The 6,318-nt window shown below is 37.1% G+C and overlaps 1 long non-coding RNA gene across 1 annotated transcript; it reads right to left on the bottom strand.

Annotated features, from left to right (window-relative positions):
* Positions 1 to 991: 991 nt before the first annotated feature.
* LOC118657707 lies at positions 992 to 4,496 on the bottom strand. Its single transcript, XR_004968091.1, has 3 exons — positions 4,392 to 4,496; positions 2,465 to 2,593; positions 992 to 1,105 (listed from the first exon to the last, which is right to left on the bottom strand). It is a non-coding gene; the product is annotated as an uncharacterized LOC118657707 (long non-coding RNA).
* Between the last annotated feature and the right edge of the window lie 1,822 nt (positions 4,497 to 6,318).

Genomic DNA, 6,318 nt, shown 5'->3' on the forward strand with positions numbered 1-6,318 from the left:
TTCCTTTTAAATGTCCACAGCACTTAGACAAGCCTTATGTGTAGTAGCCTCTGATCAAATGTGCAATGATATAAAGGCCATGATAGTTATTTGAAATATTAGTTTATTGATTAGAATACTAAGCAGCATTAGTATCACTTAAATGCATTTGTATTGTCCGAGTTTTTACTACTAATGTTCTTTGACGTCTCCAATTGTTAACTGGAAGAGTTCAAGTAAGAAAATTTGATGTCAAGGCTAGACCTTCTCAAAAACTAGTGAAGATAGACGGCATTTTTCTCAAATTTATACTGTAGTTTTCACCTCTTCACCAGTTTGGCATGAAGCAGGAAAATAGAAATCGGTACCTGTACTATGTTATAAAGGTTTAAAGGCTTTTTTTGGAGGCTAGATGGCACAAGAGCTGATTTCAGAAATCAAAGACCAAAGAAGTTAAAGTAGATGCCCCCAAAATCCAAAGATATATATTTATGTTTATAGTTTTTGAGTACTTACAAGAGAGAACAGCTTTCCTTAAGAATCATTGTGAGTTAATTAAATGCTTTTTTATTTAAATTCTTATTGTTTAAAGTATTACATAACTCTCCTTTTTCCCCCATTGACCTCTACCCAGCTGCTCCCACCCCCCCACCCCCAGCACATGCCCTCACCCCCCTACTGTCTGTGTCCGTTTGTTATGCTCATATGCATGCATACAAGTCCTTTGGTTGATCTCTTACCACCTGCTGCCTTCCTCTTAGGTTGAATAGTCTGTTCAATGCTTCTATGACTCTGGCTCTATAAGTTATGTAAAATTAATTGCATTTTCTATTTATTGGATCTCAAAACTGAAAAATCAGAAAAAAATTTAATATGTATAGCAGAAAATTATTTTTTGAAAAGCATTGACATATTCCCTTATGATATCTTTGTGGGGAAGAAACGGAAACATATGCATCACACTGAAGTTTTATCATATGCATAATCAACTTATTCAAATTCAACACTAAGCAAAAGAGAAAAATAAATTTAATGTGACAGATGGAGAGAAATACCAATTATCGGAGTGTGTTCAGCATTCTTCCTCGTGGTCTCACCTTTCATCATATATTTGGCATACACGTTCCTAAGGGATTTAATATACAATGTCCTAGATCTGATTACTTGAGCAATTCATTGACTATTATGCATCATTTAGGCAATATTCTAGAATAATTTTTGAATATATATGAATATCACATGAGTATAAAGTGTAGTTAACAGAAGATTTATATGCTTTTATTAGGAGACATTATCTCTGCATCTCTGTCATTTCTACAAGTCCCTCCTCCTCTCCCTAATATAGGTTTATTTATATTCCAGGGTAACAAAGACCATGTCCCTGGGAGAATGATGGGCACATTTGTCAGAAGCCCCTTATAGCACTGGGAATTTCCTGACCTGGGCGTTCCTGGGTATGATACAGATCCACCATGAAGAGCTTTCCACCTTGGTTCACTCCCCATCACCCCCAGTGAGAAGAGAGGTGAGGAACTGGTGTGAATACAAAGCTCATGACACCTGGTGTGGTTTATAATAAACCACCTAAGTCCATTGGGGGTCATTGTCTCCTACCCAATGGAATCTATGCAAACCTAACTAACCTAACTAAGAAGATGCCTGCTTCTTAAGGACAACTTCACCATTTGACAATTTGTAATTAAACCAGGTGCAAAATATTTTATTAATAGATTACAGTTTACCAAAATGCTAGTCTTTAGTGCTCTTCAGTTGCCCAACAATATTTAGAAACTACTTGAGTTATTTTAGGAAGGTACATTGAAGAGTTTGATAATGACAAGAACTGAAAAGGAGAACTAAATTATGGATAAAAAAATATATATAGAAGAACCCAGCAAGGTAGAATGGTTTAAAATCAGCAAAATGAACATTCATAGACATGTATGTAAAGTCCTAAATTTTATCTTAAAATATAGCTGCCAAGAAGAAAATACAAGAAGTTCAAATAAGTAATTCATATAAACACAAAAAAAAGAAAAGAAAAAGAAAAAATACCCCAGAGACTTGCATTTCCAAACAAAAAATTAAAATAACCAAAACTTTCTCTCCTGCTAGAAACAATTAGAAAACAGGACAAAACATAGAGAAATGACTATTTTCAGACACTGAACAACAGGCAGTACAGAACTGTGATCTTAAAAATGCAGAAAAACACTTTCTGCCTAAGGTAATCCTGAATGTGGGGCAAGGAGAGGGAACACAGTGCCCAACAATCTTGCTTGAGAGAGAAGCTGGAGTTTGGTGAGGCTGAAGCAGCTATAGCTGCAGGGGAAAATGCCCCAAATGAGGAACTTACACAGAGAAATAGCTCCAGAAATGTACGTGGGTGTCCCCTTGGCTCTTGGGTTGAAGATCATTCTACACGTGTATCAGGTAAAACCCAACAACGATGAACCAGAACAACTTTCAAGGAAAGGACTATTACCAGGAAGCTGTAAGACTGACAATTTGGAGCGGTCACCCAGAACTGGCATTACCCAAGTTCTCTCGAGGAGGAAGGGAGAGATTTTGTTGAACATGTAAGCCAGTAAGTAGAGACCCCTGAGGCCCAAACCTAAAAAGAAAAAGAAAAATGGAGTTAAATTAGCTCTACAATACCAGTGATTCAAAACCTACCTAAAAGATTTCAAAAGATTCAAATCAACCTTTTAATGCATATGTAATTTAACTGCCTGCCTCAAAATGAAAGGCCAGTATTCCTTAAAGAAGCACAACAGAATCCAGCACTTAACACTGTAAAATATAGAACAGTCAAATGTTCCACAGCCAACAGGCCCAGAACTAACAGGAACGATGAAAGAAGACATTAAATCACCAATTACAAATGTGTTCCATATACTCAAGGGCATAAAGAAAAACATAAATATAATTGCTAAGACAAATATGAACAATGTAGAAAATACCCATGTCAAATTTATTGATGAAAAAAATAAGCCCTAAAATAAAAATACACTAGGAAAGATTAACAACCAATTAAACACTGTATATGGGGGAAAAATCAAAGAACTTAAAGACATAGCAATAGAAACTGCACAAATGAAAGCTGTACAATTAGGAGAAATACTTTTAACAATAAACTATCGTGATCTGTGGGCAATAAAGTGGCTTCATACATGTGGAATTAGTCATAGAAAAGGGAACACAAAAATACTTTAAGAAGTAATGATCAGCCGAAACCGGTTTGGCTCAGTGGATGGAGCGTCGGCCTGCGGACTGAGGGGTCCCAGGTTTGATTCCGGTGGGGGGCATGTACCTGGGTTGCGGGCACATCCCCAGTGGGGGATGTGCAGGAGGCGGCTGGTCGATGTTTCTCTCTCATCGATGTTTCTGACTCTCTGTCTCTCTCCCTTCCTCTCTGTAAAAGATCAATAAAATATATAAAAAAAAAGAAGTAATGATCAAAATTTTTCCAAATGATAAAAATTGAAAGCCTACATTTCCAAGAAGCTTAACAGACCCTAAGCAGAGTAAACTCTAAAAATAAATATATCAATAAACATTATAACAAAATTTCTACAACCCAGCAGTAAAGAGAAAAACTTAAGAGAAGATAAAAAGAAAAGGTATGTTATGCACACAAAAAATATCATAAGGAAGAATGACAGCAGTTATATCAGAAATTACATACCAGAAGATAACAAAATAGTATATTTAAAAAAGTACTAAAAAGTGTCAACATAGAACCCTACAAAATGCCTGTTAGAATGAATATACAGCAAGATATGAGATTAAACAATGTTGACACACTTGGTCTAACCATAGAGAAACTCTCAACATACTTTAAAACATTAAAATCACGTGCATTGATCAAAGTCTCATTAAAATATGTATCTAGACAACCACAATATTTGAAAATTAAGAAATAGACTTCTACCTGCTGTACAACATTGTGTATATACTCAACTATACTGTATTGCACATTTATACATTTATTGAGTGTAAATCTCATGTTAAGTATTCTTACCACAATTTTTAAAAGAAACACAATTCTAAATAACCTCTGAATCAAAGGAGAGATTTAAAAAAAATAGAAAACACAGAACTAGGAAAACTTCCTCTTCTGGCCAATATATGGAATAATGGCTTAAAAGAATTGGAAAGCAGTCAGTGCAGGACTCTACCCCTAAGAGAAGGGGAGAACTAACCAGGTGAGCTGATGGTTGTACCAACTTAAAGCCGTAGTACGCAGAGGGCGAGCCAAGCAACCCAGCATTCTTACCAAGTGCAGGGGACAGTCTGCAGTCTGAGCAGTTGTAAAGGAGAAGTTGTAAAGCAGAAGAGAAGCAAAGAGAACGGGCTGTGCAGAGGGAGAGGACGCTGGAAACCAGCAGAGGTCTTTGCTGTGTACTGACCTGTACATGCATGAGAGGAAGCAACCTGCTGCTGTGGGAAGAACCGCCAGAAAGGAGGAAGCAGGACAATTGCAGGATTTCACACGGTGTGGAAAACAGTTTGTTTTTCATCAGCCAGCGTGGAAACACTACATAATAGGGAGGGTGGGGCAAAAGTAGGTTCACAGTTGTGAGTATGCAAAACACCGAGCTTATTCTTGTATTATTATCTATTAATTATCATGTTCTTTTCCATACAGCAATTGTAAAGCTCCTTTTGCCCCACCCTGTATAGGACATCAGGGAGAATCCTCAGTAGGACTAAATATCCCTCCACTACGGGCGGCTCTGGACCTGCCCTGACAATGTTTAAAAGCGGCCTCCAAAGGTTCCAATGGTTTCTAAGTAACTTCACTCTGCTACAGAGGAAAATAAAACACTTAAATGAAACAATAAAAATATAGCAACTAACAATGTAAAATTCACAAGGACCAACAATCAAAAAACTATCGCATGTGAAAAGATAGAAAAATAGCACCCATAACGAGGAGAAAATAATAGAAAATTCCCAAAATGACTCAAATGATGGAACAAAAGAAAAGTTTTATTATTTTAAGCTGAACTGTGGCTTTGAAGTTGAAGTTTTGTTTATGTTTTCGTTTTGGTTGAGGGCGGGGATAAAGAAGGGATTTTGTACTATGATAATCCAGGCAGAATGATTTGTGGTTTAAAACAAATGTCCCACTAAAAGCAATTAGAATTTATTTTAGGCTAAAACAGAAAAAGAAAATCATATTGAAATCTTAAAAATTCACATGGAATCTCAAGGGGCTTTGAATAAACAAAACAATCTTGAAACAGAACAAAGTTGGAGAACTCACGCTTCCTGATTTCATTGTGATAACGTGGTACAGACTTAGAGGCAGAATGTAGTCCAGTAGGAAAGGGACAGTCTGTTAAAAAATGGTATTGGGAAAACTGCATGTCCACATGCAAAAGAATAAAGTTGGAGCCTCCCTGTGCAACATTTACAAAAACAGACTCAAAATGGATTAAATACAAACATTAGAGCCAAAACTATAAAACACTTAGAATAAATCATAGAAGAAATCTTATGTAACTGGATTTTTTAAAATACTCTGGTTTCTCTTCAAACTATATAAATCTTTTGCCTTTTACAACTGGTTCTGTTTGGAATGGGACTATGCCGTTTCTATCATTATACTTTGGAAGTCTGTAAGGCGCTGTCTGGTTTCACAGTTTCACAGCTGGTGAGAGTGTTCTCCTCAGAATGCATCACACCTCACATCTCACCTACACCTTATGTAGAGGATACTTAGATGAGAGTTTGCACTCAGAGTTGCTGCAGGAATGGTTAAGACCTTTGGGGCTGGGGCTCACTCGTTTGTGGAAAATAATGAACAACATAAACTGATGAACAAAAATAGAACCAGAGTCACAGAAGCATTGAACAGACTGTCCAACCTATGAGGAAAGGCAGGGGGTGAGGGGATAAGAGATCAACCAAAGGACTTGTATGCATGCATATTAGCACAACCAATGGACACAGATGAGGGGGGGATGTGCTGGGGGAGGGGCGGGAGGGGAGAGGTCAAGGTGGGGGGGAAAGGAGACATATGTAATACTTTAAATAATAAAGAATTTAAATTTTAAAAAAGATATTTGGGGCTGTTGAAATGGGGCTATTATGAATATATTTTGCATGCAAGAAGAACTTGAATTTTGGGGAACCAAAGGACAGGATTATGGGCTGAATTTGTGCCCCCAAATTCATACATTAAATTCCAAGTCCCCATCCGTCAGAATGTGCCTATTTTTGGCGTAGGGTTTTTAAAGAGGTAATTGAGTTAAAATGAGGTATTAGGGTTGACTCTAACCCAGTGTGACTGGTGTCCTTATATGAAGAGGAAATTTGGCCACAGAAAGG

This window comes from Myotis myotis, unplaced genomic scaffold (assembly GCF_014108235.1).
Source record: "Myotis myotis isolate mMyoMyo1 unplaced genomic scaffold, mMyoMyo1.p scaffold_m19_p_6, whole genome shotgun sequence".
Classification (NCBI taxonomy): Eukaryota; Metazoa; Chordata; class Mammalia; order Chiroptera; family Vespertilionidae; genus Myotis; species Myotis myotis.